Source organism: Protopterus annectens, chromosome 14.part0, assembly GCF_019279795.1.
Source record: "Protopterus annectens isolate FY-2018-M chromosome 14.part0, PAN1.0, whole genome shotgun sequence".
Classification (NCBI taxonomy): Eukaryota; Metazoa; Chordata; order Ceratodontiformes; family Protopteridae; genus Protopterus; species Protopterus annectens.
In genome coordinates this window covers 652302635-652316354 of record NC_056748.1, presented here as the reverse complement: position 1 = coordinate 652316354, position 13720 = coordinate 652302635, and the positions used below count along the sequence as shown (strand labels likewise).

Sequence of the window (13720 nt, the reverse complement as noted above, 5' to 3'; positions counted from 1 at the left end):
ACATTGTGGACGATAGAGTTTTTATCCCTTTCGGACACCTTTACAGTGAGGGCATGCTCACAGTCCTGCACGAGTCGAGGAAACCTGCCACCAGGAGATCTTATTTGTCTAAGTGGAAAAGATTCTCTATGTGATGTCTACAAAGGCAATTAGACCTCTTTTAGGGTGATATCCCCTTGGTACTGTCATACCTGTGTGAACTATTGCAGATGGGGTTGGCATACCCCACTGTTAAGGCCCACCTTGCTGCTATTTCAGCTCATCTGCCTCTGGATCCCCACTTTGGTATCCCAGTTGCCTGCAAAGTTATTCCTAAAGGGAGTGCTGCATCTCAGGTCTCTCAGGAAACCTGTTCCACCACCATGGGACCTGAACTATGTTTTAGAGAAGCTTACTGTGGCCTCTTTTGAACCAGCTTCTAAGGCCTCTCTGAAGCACTGCTCTTGGAAAACTGTACTCCTGGTAGCCTTGACATCAGCCAGAAGTTTGTCAGAGCTACAGGCACTCATGGCTATTTCCCCTTTTCTCACCTTCCACAAGGACAGAGTAACCCTTATGACCAGTCCTTCCTTCATGCCCAAAGTGATCAATGAGTTGTCCTTAAACCAGGGTATTCATCTTCCCACCTTCTTCGCTCATCCACAGAATGAAAGTGAGAGAGTTCATAGGTAGGTACTAGGCTATTGGCCCAAGGGCCTACATAAGCCTAGCCAACAAGGTTCCCTGGCTTACGCCACCCAAGAAAGTGATTTTCCTGTGCCACTGTCGAGCAGAGACACAGAAGTGATCCCTGGGGTGTATTTCCTATTTCCCATCCACTCATCAAGATTTTTCTTGAAGAGTGCTAATGAAGAACTTTGCTTGACATAGATGGGTAGCCTGTTCCAGGTATGGGAAGTCTCTGGGACAGGAATCTATCCCTCCAGCATGTCCTGTTTATTGTGGTGACAAGGTTTAGGTCCCTAGAGCATGTAGCTCGGAGGGATTGGGATTTCTCTAGGGGTGTAGCATGTCCAACAGCTCTGGGTTTGACATAGCTTTATATGTTAGGAAGAGATCACCTCAGAGTAGGCGATATGCTATGGAGTAAAGCTGGAGTTTTTTGAGGCAGTCAGTGTAGGGTATTTATTTGAGGCCAGTAATCCTCTTTATGAGGTACTTCTGTGGCCTTTCCAGCTGCTGCAGATGTCTTGTGAGGTACATTCCAAAAGGGGAGTTGTACTCTATAATGGGTTTAATGAGTGTCAAGTAGAGGGGAACAATGACCTCTTTTTTTTTTTCCCTGGATGAGAACCCTTTTATGCTGAGGTGTGCCACGTAGAAGGACTTCCTGACTACTGTGGCGATATGACTATCAAAGGAAGAGACTACTGTCCACCTGGGTCCCAAGATCTCTTATCACACATTCAGTGTTAAGTAGATTGCTGCCTATGTGGGGTAGTTCATGGGTACAGAGTTTTTACCAAAGGGGATGACACTGCACTTTTTGGCATTGAGCTTGAGGCCATGGCTCTGACACCAGGCATCTGTCTCAGCGAGGCCCTTCTGTAGGATGTCCACATCATTTGGGGACTTGACTATGGCTCCTAGCTTGCAGTCATCTGTGAACTTCCTTAGCCAGAGGCCTTCTGTGTTAGCCTGTATTTCAGAGAAGTAGATACCAAGCAGGAGAGGTCCCAGGACAGAACCGTGTGTTACTCCACTTGTCACTGATTTGAGGTCAGATTTGGAGTCTGCAGCTTTTACAGTGTGAGTTCGGTCATTGAGCCTGTTGGCAACCCATCTTGTGACATAGGGATTTATACCTAGTTTAGTGAGTTTAGCTATAATTCCAGAATGGAGGATGGTGTAGAAAGCCTTGGCGAGGTCAAGATAGGCTGTGTGAACCACCTTACCCTCATCCACGGCTTTGGTGACTGCCTCAAAGAAGTCGATCAGGTTCAGGAAGCATGATCTGCCTTTCACAAACCCGAACTGAGTGGGATCCAGAGTTTGGAGGTTACCAATGTCTTTGTTTATGAGTTCCAAGATGATACGTTCCATGGCCTTGCAGACCAGGCTCGTCAGGCTAATAGGTCGATAGTTCCCGGGATCAGCGGTGGCTCCCCCTTTGTGAAGTGGGATAACTGTTGCTGTGCACCATTCAGTGGGCATAAAGCCTGATGCGAGGCTATTATTGAACATGGTGCTTAAGTGGGGAGCCAGTTTGTTCTGAAGTTCGTGTAAAACGCAGCCTGGGATGTTGTCCGGTCTCATGGATGCTGTGTTTTTGGCATTAGTGAGTGCAGCTTTTACCTGCGTAGTTGTGATTACAGGGGCTCTGCATTCTTCCTGTATAGATATGGGCCCTTTGGGGGGGTGGGGCGTAAAGTTAGCACTGAACCTATCTGCCAGAATGTTGGAAATATCAGTTGGTTCTGTAATTTTCGTGCCGTTGTGCTGTAACTCAGAAGATGTGGGTGTTGCCATTGAGATTCTTGACATAGCTATAGAATGCTTTGTGGTTGTCCTTAGAATTATTGGCGATTTTGTTTTTGTAGCTAGCTTTGGAGGATCTTATAAGGGATCTCAGCTTCTTACTGAGGTTGACCAGGGAGCTCCTCCACTCATGGGATTTTACTCACTTTTGCAACAGTTTCTTCCTTCTGTTGTGCAGTTTGTTTATGGCAGGAGACCACCAGATTGGCTTCCTTTTTTTGGAGGATAGCGTCTTGGTTCTGTTTGGGATAGCACAATCCATGCACTCGTGTAAGTGCTTATAGAGTGCGTTTGTGTAAGATTCAGCAGTAGTAACTGTATTGTCCATCTGCATGGGTGTCATGAGTGTTCACCACTTCTTTCTTAAGAAGCATGAAGTTGGCTTTGGAGAATTTTTTTACCGTGGTTTCCTTAATGGGGGGTGGGGGCGGGATGTGGATATCAAGGGTGGATTAGCTCATAGTCGGATCGGCCCAACAAGGAGTTGACTTCAGGTGTGGAACACCGGTCACTCATGTTGGTAATGACCAGGTCTAGGATATTGTTGCCCCTGGTGGGGTGTGGATAAGTTGATCCAGGGCATTGAAGTTTATGAATTCCAGAAAGCGTTGAGCTAAGGAGTTGGTACATGAGTAGTTTTCCCAGTTAATGGTGGGGTAGTTGAAGTCGCCCATTATTAGCGTGTTTGGCTGAACCCTAATATTTTCTAGTACATCAAGAAAAGAGGAGTGGGAGTCCTGGGGCATGGTGGGGGATCTGTAGCAAGCTACAATTTGGATTGCAGTTTTGCCCAGAGTTAGTTGCACTTGGATAACCTCGGATGCATTATGCTGAGCAACTAGCCTGGAGGTGTGGATATCCTTAATGAATATGGACACACCTCCGCCTTTGGTGTTTCGGTCCAGGTTACATTGCCGAAAAGTGTGGTATGAGTTATAGCCTGGCAGTGCAGGGGTGCTCTCTGGAGCCTTGAACCAGGTCTCAGTCACTGCACAGATGTCGATGTTCTCCATTTTAAGGAGTGCCTCGAGTGAGTGCATTTTGAGATTTAGACTTCTAGCATTGAGTAGCATTACCCTCTGTGTTTGCTTGCCTGTTCCTGTTATGGTGGTGAATTTGTTATTTGAACTTTGCCTAAAAAAGGCACTGTAGGGGCAGCAAGAGCTTTAGCCAGTATCCGGAATCCTAGGAGCGACAGGTGCAGGCCATCTGTGGCAAAGCATCGTGGTCTGTGGACCATGTCATCCCAAGCAGACAGATACCGGATCCCTTTAGAATGACATCAGAAGCTTAGCCAATTGTTGAAGTCAATCATTTTGTCCTTGTACTGCAGTATCATTCTGGGTGATGGCAGAATGCTACTCAGGGCTAGGGTCATACCTGCCTGGGCTATAAGATCGGAGAGCTCTTCCATGTCTCTTTTCATGTAGTCCAGGGAGGTATGTCTCAGGTCATTCACACCAACATGGACAATGACAGAGTCATATTTGTACTTGTTGTGGAGTGACCTGAGTGTGTGGAGTGACCTGAGTGCGTGGGTTATGTGGTGGATCCTGGCATCCGACAGGCAGCTGACAGTAACCTTCTTGTTTAGCCTGGTGAGTGGGACATCAGTGTGCCTGACTATAGAGTCACGTATGACTTGTGTGTTTAGTACGTTGTTTTGCCTTATTGGCTGTGGTTGAGTGGCACACTGAGTCTGTGGGCTGTGTGTCATTTGGGTTGTGTTGGGGGATAGAGGTTGCTTGCGTTTCTGCTTTGGAGGTCTCTGTTGCTTAAACAGATTATTATTGAGAGCCTCAGCAAATGTTTTTGTGTTGCTATGTGTGGATTTTGGTGACGTAGATTTAATGAGACTATGTGATGAGTGTGGTGTGGTGCAAATGTTTACCTTCTCCTCATGACTGTCAAGTTCAGTCTTGGTTGGAGAGAGCTTTACCTCCAGTTAGGCTAGATAAGTGCATCTCTCACAGGTTGTAGTGTTGGGTGGTAGGAGGAGAGGGTTGTCTGTGTACATGAGGCAATTTCTTCATTGCCTCATGATGTCCAGATTCATCAGATAGACAGGAGAGAACACTGGGAGCTGACCCTTGCACATGCCTGAATAAAAAACTATTTTCCTCTAGGTAAGTGAGGAAAGTGAGTACAAGAGCTGTTTTTCTCTAAGCAAGTGAGAAAAGTAAGTACAAAAACTGTTTTCCTCTAGGTAATGAGGAAGGTTGAGTGCTATAGTAATTAGCAGCTTATTTAGTGCTTACAAGTTCTGAACAAGTGCTGAGCACGAATAAGCAAATTTAAGTGCTGAAACTAAGAATCTGTATCTGCACTAGAGTTACAGGACAGAAACAAGTGCAAATGCTGGCTTTCAAATCAGAAAGTTGAGAGAGATGGAAGAGATTGCCCAAACAGCCAATAACTACAGTTTCTGGGGCAGAACCACTCTTTATGTGGTAGACAGGTTACTTAGTGCCTACCACTCCCACTGATAAGCTAGAAGTCTTCCCTCCAACACAGAAAGGCTTGGTGGGCTCAGAAGCTTGCATACAGTCCTGGATACAGCAAATCTGTATCTGAAACACTAGTTACAGGAAAGGTAGGAAACAGGCTTACATGTTTTTTTTACAGAAAAGTAGCAAAAACAGTAGTAAAAACAATTCACATGCAGTGCAAGCTAGCACACTTGAGTTGTTGTTGTGTCTTTCGGCTTTTCCCGGTTAGAGGTCGCCACAGCGGAACTCTGGTCTGCTAATGATTGGCAGTGGATTTTTACGTGCCGAGTTGCGAGCCCTGACGCACAACCTTTAACGAAGGTACGCCCATTCACGCATGTCTCCACACAGAAGACGCTCTAGCTGAGAATCGAACAGGACAACGTCTTACTGTGAGGTGACAACGCTACCGCAGCACCACCACCACAGTAAGCTAGCACACTTGAGTATGTAGTAATATTAGATCAAATACAGTTTATAAAATGCAATTAAATTAAAAGGACTAAAAGCAAGTGCAGAAAGAGTTTATTGGGTAGAATGTGGTAAAGAGATGGGACTGGGGGAGTGTCCCAGATCAAATCTACAGTGGGGCGGGCAACTGCAAAAGCCACCAAATTTAAACTAAAAGCCAAAAGTAGGAAGGGTGGGTGGGACAAAACAGTTTCAACAGAGATCTAGGCAACAACTAACAGTACAGACTCTAAAACCAAAAAAATATACTCAGCTCTGTATATTTGCAGATAGATTGGAAAGCAGTCTCTCAGAACACAGGTTCCAGCAATTAAATGCAGGCTGTTAGTAACAGGTCTAATTTTATGCAAGTGATCCTTGAGTTAGATAACACACAAGCTGTAAAAAACAGTTATACCAACTGAAGACACGGCAGAAAATGGGTGGGGGCAGTTTCAACAGAGATCTAAGCAGCAACTGACAGTACAAACTGTAAAACCAAAAAAATATACTCGGCTCTGTATATTTGCAGATAGATTGGAAAGCAGTCTCTCAGAACAGGGAGACAACAGTTTCAACAGAGCTCTAAGCAACAATTAATAAACTCTAAAACCAAAAAAATATACTCGGCTCTTTATATTTGCAGATAGATTGGAAAGCAGTATCTCAGAACACAGGTTCCAGCAATTAAATGCAGGCTATTACTAACAGGTGTAATTTTATGCAAGTTTTACACTCCCTTGATGTTTACAGACGATGTAGATTTTAGCTTGACAAGACCAAGTCTATCAGGAAATCAGACCAGTTGTTTGTCTCCTTTCACCCCAGGGCTCTAGGGAACACAGTGACAAAGCAAACCATTTCTGCCTGGATCTCCAGGGCAATTTCCTTATGCTTATCATACCATGGGAAATACTTAGGATCCATGGTTAAGGCTCTCCTGACCTCCCCTGATCTAAATGTGAATCCCTTCATGATTAGGTGGGCCATATGAAATGTTTTTCTAACCACTTTGGCCACGTGGTTGTCAGATGAGAGATTGCTATCAACTTGGGTCCCCAGGTCCCTAATTACTTCTTCTGTACTTAATGGATTACCACCTATGTGGTAATTTGTGGGCACTTTGTTTTTGCCAAAGGGGATGACTATACACTTTTTGGCATTTAGCTTGAGGCCATGGCTCTGGCACCAGTTGTCTGTTTCTATGAGGCCCTTTTGGAGGATGTTTGTGTCGGCTGGAGAGTCGATTATGGTGCCCAGTTTGCAGTCATCAGCGAACTTGGTCAGCCACAGTCCTTCCGTGTTGGCCTGTACCTCTGAGAAATATATACCGAACAAGAGAGGTCTCAGGACTGAGCTTTGTGGGACGCCACTTGTAACTGGTTTGGAGTCTGACATGGCTCCAGCAATTCTAACCATGTGGGTTCTGTCCTTGAGCCAGTTTGCAACCCATCTAGTGACATAGGGGTTTATATTTAAGCTGGTGAGCTTATCTATAATGCCCGAGTGGGGTATTGTATCGAAGGCTTTTGCGAGGTCCAGGTAGGCTGTGTGGACCACCTTCCCCTCGTCAATGGCCTTGGTGACTGTTTCAAAGAAATCAACCAGGATGTCCTTCATGGATGCATCTGCAGTCATAACAACTGGGTTGTCCTGTCGTCAGGCAGCCCTTCAGTCGGCCGGATTCCAAAGTCCGGGTCCGGCTTCGGCTGATGTCGCACTTCACCCGACGTCATCTCTGTTGGTCTTCGGGTATAAAAGCATCAGCCGACGCCATTTTCTTCAGTCTTTCTTGCCGCGTGGTGCCCGAAGCAGAAGCTGTTCGCAAGTGCCGGTCGGTCGGATCCAGAGATTACTTCTACCGAATACTACTTCGAAGACTTCTAAAGCTAAGTACCCCGTTGGGGACTCTTTCTTGCCTCAGCCGATGTCAGAAAAAGTTAATAATTGTTTAACCTGTGGGAAACAAATACCTCATAAAGATTTCCACTCTTACTGCCTGCCTTGCTTAGGCCCAGCCCACGACGTAGCAGCCTGCTCGTCCTGTGCTTCTTTCAACCGACGAACGCTTAGACGTCGGTCGGAGTTTGCAGAACAGTTTTTCGGTTCTGATTTTGCGTACATTATGCCATCGGACCCTCCGACTACGCATTCTGCCAAAAACGAAAGAAAAGACCGACATCGCGGTCCGCGGTTTCGGCCGAAACCATGGTTAAGCAAACCGCGAGTGTCTCGGTTTCGGCCGAAACCGAGAAAACTGATCAAAATACAGCTGAATCTATCTCTACAACTGAGGTCCCTGCTAACACTCTTGAATCGGCCTCAGAAATTTTACCCACTACGGTGCTTACCACTGACTTATCAGACACCATTCCCTTGGATGTCTCTACCCCAGCACGTGGTGCTGCTAGGCCTCCAGCAGCCATGTCCATTAAGGCCTTCGCCAGGGCTAAAGCAGCCAAGACTACTAAAACAGTGCCTGTTAAACCCCCCTCAACCAGGCCCTCTTCCAGTTCTCAAATGCTTACTTTGGCAGAAGATTTAATTTCATTAATTAGAGGATCTCAATCTCACCCAGACAGGGCCTCTCGGCCCCCAGAGAAGAGACCTAGGGCAGAGCCCCATGAACCAGTGTCCTCTGATGATTCTGCTGATGAATCAGACATTACTGACCAGCCAGAGGCTCCTTTCTCCAATTTTGAAGATTCTGATGCTGAAGAATCCATTCCAGCTGCTTCCCCACCAGAAGAATTCTCCTTTGAGGAAACCTTACATGCCGTGCGAGAACAGTTCCAATGGCAGCAACAGGATTTTTCAGACTCCAGGAAAAGACTTAGGACCTTTTTGCACCTTCCACAGCACAGGCCCTTAGCTATACCTCCTGTTCTCCCTGTGGTGGATGATGCTTTCAATGATGTCTGCTCCGCTCCAGATTCTTTACCCCCAGCCCCTGCCAAACCAGACAGATTTTACAGGGTGCCAGATACTCATCACCACCTTTACAAGGCCCCTCTTGCAGACCCGAAACTATTTCCCAGGGTCCCAAGGCAGTAGCCGACCATAGCTAAAACCCTGTTCCTTCTGAAAGGGAAGCAAGGTCATTAGACAGATGGGGTAAAAGGTTTACACTTCAGCCACTCTCTCAGCTAGAGCTTTAAACTGTCAGTTTCACATGATACAATACCAAGAGTTTATGCTTGATCAGTTAACTAAAAAGCTAACCACTGATGAATCTCTTGATAAGAAATATGTATTAGAAATGGTAAATAACATACAGCAAGTTAGTAACCACTCCTTAAAATGTGGCTATGATGCACTGGAGGCTTCATTTAGATCAGCCATGACTGGCACTGTAATTAGAAGGCATGCGTGGCTAAAGGAGCAAGCTTTACCGGATCATGTTAAATCTAAATTGCTAGATGCTCCTATGGATAAAACAAGTTTGTTTGGTACACCTGCCCAGCAGGTTATGAAGAAAATGGAAGAAAAGGCAAAATCAGTCCAGACAGTTAAAGATTTCTTGCAGGTTCAACCCCCAAGGTTTAGCAGGAACTGGCCTGCCAAAAATTGGTCCTTTCCTGACTCCACAAGACCTCAAAAGGGCAGGAATAGACGTTCCAGAGGCAGAAACCAATCCAGAGGAGGTGCCTACAGAGGACGACAGTGGCAAGGTAACAACAGAGGCACAGACTCAACACCTGCCACTACATCAACTCAGCCACAGTGACTTAATCCTAAACCCGCCTACCAGGGAACAGATAGCAGCTCTTCTAGGCGGAAAGCTAACCTTATTTTCAAAAAACTGGCACCACATAACAAAGGACAAGTGGATTTTACGAACCATAGATCAAGGTTACCGGTTCCACTTCCACACTTTACCAGACAAAAGAGGAATGCCAAATCTACCTCCAAATCAAAAGACAGAGGCTCTACAACAGATAATGGAGTTAGCAAACATGAGAGCTGTGGAGAAAGTGCCAACAGCAGAGCAAGGAAAGGGGTTCTACTCCAGACTATTCCTAGTTCCAAGAAAGGAAAAAGTTGGAGACCAATTCTAGACCTGTCCACCCTGAATACTTACATCATTGTCCCAAAATTCAAAATGCTGACCCTACAGCAACTTCTTCCCATGCTGGGCAAGGAGTGTTGGCTGGTAACTCTAGATCTCAAGGAGGCATACCTGCACGTCCCATTCGACCAATCTGCAGAAGATACCTCAGATTTCTTGCAGGATCAGAGCACTATCAATTCTCAGCATTGCCCTTTGGCTTATCTACTGCCCAGAGTATTCACAAAATGCCTGGCATCAGTAATCGCCCATTGCAGACTACAGGGAATTCAAATTTATCCATACCTGGACGACTGCCTGATACAAGGAGACAACAAAAGCAAGCTGACAACAGATTTACAAAGGGTCATTTACTTGCTTCAAGCACTGGGATACACAGTCAATTTACAAAAGTCAAGACTGATACCATCCCAGACAAGGACTTTCCTGGGAGCGGAATTGGACACAGTAAGACAAATGGCATTCCTAACTACAGAAATACAAAAAGAACTCCCTCTTTACTTCTTGGCACTAACAAAACTGAACAAGTTAACAGCAAGAAAGGTACTGCAGGCCTTGGGTTTCATGGCATCATGCATAATCTTGGTTCCATTTGCCAGACTACATATGAGAAAACTACAGTGGTACCTAAAGAATTTATGGTCCCAACACAGACACAGCCTAGAAACGGAAATCCCACTAATACCATGCTTAAAACAGGAGTTCCTATGGTGGGCTCAGGCATGCCAGTCAAACCCAGGCCTGCCCTTTCGCAAGGGTCAAGCAAGCCAGACCATCACAACAGATGCTTCAGACCTAGGATGGGGCATATGCTGGACAAATGCGCATAAGGATTGTGGACACAGGACCAACTTCACCTGCACATCAACCTAAAAGAAATGCTGGCAGTAAAACTGGCAATCCAAAAGTTCAGACCATTTCTCAAGGAGGACCACTTGATGATAAGGACAGACAACACCACAGTCATGTGGTACATCAACAAACAGGGAGGCACTCATTCTTAGCCCCTATGCAGAATGACTTTGGAGCTGTGGACCCTGGCACTCAGCTACAACATCCAGTTACAGGCAATATTTGTGCCAGGAAAAGAAAACTCTCTAGCAGATATGTTAAGCAGGACCACATCGGATGCCCACGAATGGCAGCTGCACCCGGATATCTTCAAGACCATCTCGAAGAAATGGGGAATGCCTCAGATAGATCTATTCGCATCACCTCTCAATCACCAGCTCAAAAAATTCAGCACAAGGACATTCCACCCACTAGCATGGAAAGTGGACTCGCTCTCCTTCAGCTGGAAAGGCCTAACAGCATATGCATTCCCTCCTCTTCCCTTGATACACAAAGTACTACTAAAAATCAAGGAGGAACGTCCAAGGATAATCCTGATAGGTCCAAACTGGCCAAGACAACATTGGTACCCACTGCTGAGGAGCATGTCTCGGAACAATATGTGGCCAATACCCCTGATGCCTTTGATGCTAACTCAGAACAACTTCAGCACCATGCATCCACACCTAAAAACGCTGCAACTGACTGCATGGAACATCACATAGCAGCTGCTAATACAGAACTTTCACAAAGAGTTAAAGACATTATTCTTGAAGCACGCAGGCCTTCAACTAGAAGGAATTATGCTGGGAAATGGAAAAGGTTTGTCATTTGGAGTTCTGAAAGAGGAAAAGATGTATCAAACATAGATATGCCTAACATTCTGGAGTATCTGGCGAACTACTTCATTCAGGCCTGTCCTACTCCTCCATCAAGATTCATGCATCAGCTATTTCAGCAGAATACAGCTTTGATCCACCTGTTTTTCACACCCTTTGCTCAGGCAGTTCCTCAGAGGAATCAAGAATGTAAAACCTCCAAGGAAACCACCATTGCCAGCTTGGGACTTGAACTTTGTGCTAGAAAAATTGACACTATCACCTTTTGAACCAGCAGCAACAGCAGACCTACAACACCTGTCATGGAAAACTGCTTTCCTACTGGCAATTACTTCAGCAAGGAGGGTTTCAGAACTACAGGCCTTAATGGCAGTGCAACCCTTTCTAATCTTCCACCAAGATAGAGTGTCCATGAGGACTAATCCTACATTTATGCCTAAGGTGGTATCCAGAGTGTCTTTAAACCAGGCAATCCACCTACCTACCTTCTTTCCCAACCCACAAAACAGAGGGCAAAGAATACTGCATACCTTGGATGTACATAGACAGCTACGCTACTACTTGGACAGAACAAAAAATAGCAGAAAGACTGACCAACTTTTCGTAGCCTATGCAACAGGAAAGGAAGGAAAAGCTATTTCCAAACAGACAATCTCCAAATGGATAGGAAATTGCATACGATTCTGTTACTCCTTCCAAGGAAAACCAATTCCACAGAACATAAGACCTCATTCTACAAGGGCAACAGCCACTACCACAGCCTTCTTACGAGGAGTGGCTACCAAAGACATTATTGAGGCGGCTACTTGGACCTCCGTGCATACATTTGCCAAGCATTATAATTTACCTCTATATTCCAGATCCCGAGCAGGGTTTGCCACTGCTGTTCTGCAAGGGATCCTAAACACACCATAATCTACTTTTATCCTCCTCCCCTAGTTGGCTATGGTATTCTACCCAGTTGTTATGACTGCAGATGCATCCATGAAGGACATAGTACAGTTTTGTACCTACCATGAATGTAGATGTCCGAATTGTATAGCATCTGCAGTCAGGATTACCCTCCCTCCTTCCCCTCTGTGGTACTCCTAGGGTGTTTACCCTTCTAATAGCTAGCTAGTGGGGGGGATTTCTTTCATGGTGTATTTGTTTGTATTTATGTACATACATGCTTATTTTTGTGTTTACCTCTATCTTTTGGAAACATTGGCATCTATCCAAAATTTTTAGCCTTCTATAGGGCTTCTGGCATCTGGGGCAAGAAACACTGAAGAAAATGGCGTCGGCTGATGCTTTTATACCCGAAGACCAACAGAGATGACGTCGGGTGAAGTGCGACATCAGCCGAAGCCGGACCCGGACTTTGGAATCCGGCCGACTGAAGGGCTGCCTGACGACAGGACAACCCAGTTGTTATGACTGCAGATGCTATCCAATTCGGACATCTACATTTATGGTAGGTACAAAACTGTACTTTTAAGAGGCAGGATCTGCCCTTAACAAAGCCGAACTGGGTAGGATCCAGTGTCTGTAGGTCCCCAATATCTTTATTTATGAGGTCCATGATGATCCTTTCCATAGCTTTGCAGACCAAGCTAGTCAGGCTTATGGGGCGATAGTTTCCAGGATCCGTTGAGGCACCACCTTTGTGGAGAGGGACCACTGTTGCTGTACGCCACTCTTTGGGTACGTATCTACAGCCTTTCTCAGAGGTGTCCCTTCCAGAGACACCCTAGAAGCTGCTACCTGGAGTTTTGTACATACCTTCACCAAGCATTACTACTTGCCAATTTTCTCTAAATCCAGAGCTGGTTTTGTAGGGCCTTATAGCTGGTCCTAATGCTTTCTAATTGCTTCCTCCCATCCTTAGCTTTGGGAATCTACCCAAATGTGATGACTGCAGCAGAGAAACACGAAGAACATAGTACAGTTTTGTACACTTACCATAAATGTAGATGTTCGAGTGTATTCACTGTTGCAGCCCTGGCTACCCTCCCTCCAGCCCCCTGGCTTCTATTGACTATACCTCTATTCTTGTTTACTATGCTTAAAGCTTTCTGGTGTATTTGCTTTTTGTTGGAGGTTTAATCTTGTATATTATTGCTTCCCATTATGGGGGCACCTGACATCTGGGGCAAGAAGAACTGATGTAATGGCATCTGCTGCATGCTTTATACCCCTGAATACCTGACGTCATGGAAGATGAGACAGCAACCGACGCAGGACCCAAGACTTTGATAATCAGGCCGACTGAGGGCTACCTGCAAGCAGTTAACCCAGATGTGATGACTGCAACAGTGAATACACTCAAACATCTACATTTATGGTAAGTGTACACAACTGTACTATGCCCTTCTCTTCCATGTTGCAGTATTCCTTCCCTCCCTCGTTCACTAAACTGTCCCTTCTTGGATGGCACTGGACTGATTCCGATGTTTTTCGTGTTTCACTGTTGCAGTCATTACATTTGGGTAATCTGCTGGTAGGTTGCTCTGTCAGCCTGATTAACAAAGTCTTGGGTCCTGCGTTGGTTGCTGTCCCATCAGGTCGTCAGGGGTATAAAA

General features: G+C 45.6%; 1 protein-coding gene across 1 annotated transcript in view; it reads left to right on the top strand.

Annotated features, from left to right (window-relative positions):
* The window catches only part of CCDC6 (coiled-coil domain containing 6), a 1452251-nt gene that overhangs the window by 429360 nt on the left and 1009171 nt on the right, over window positions 1-13720 (top strand). The window lies entirely within an intron of this gene.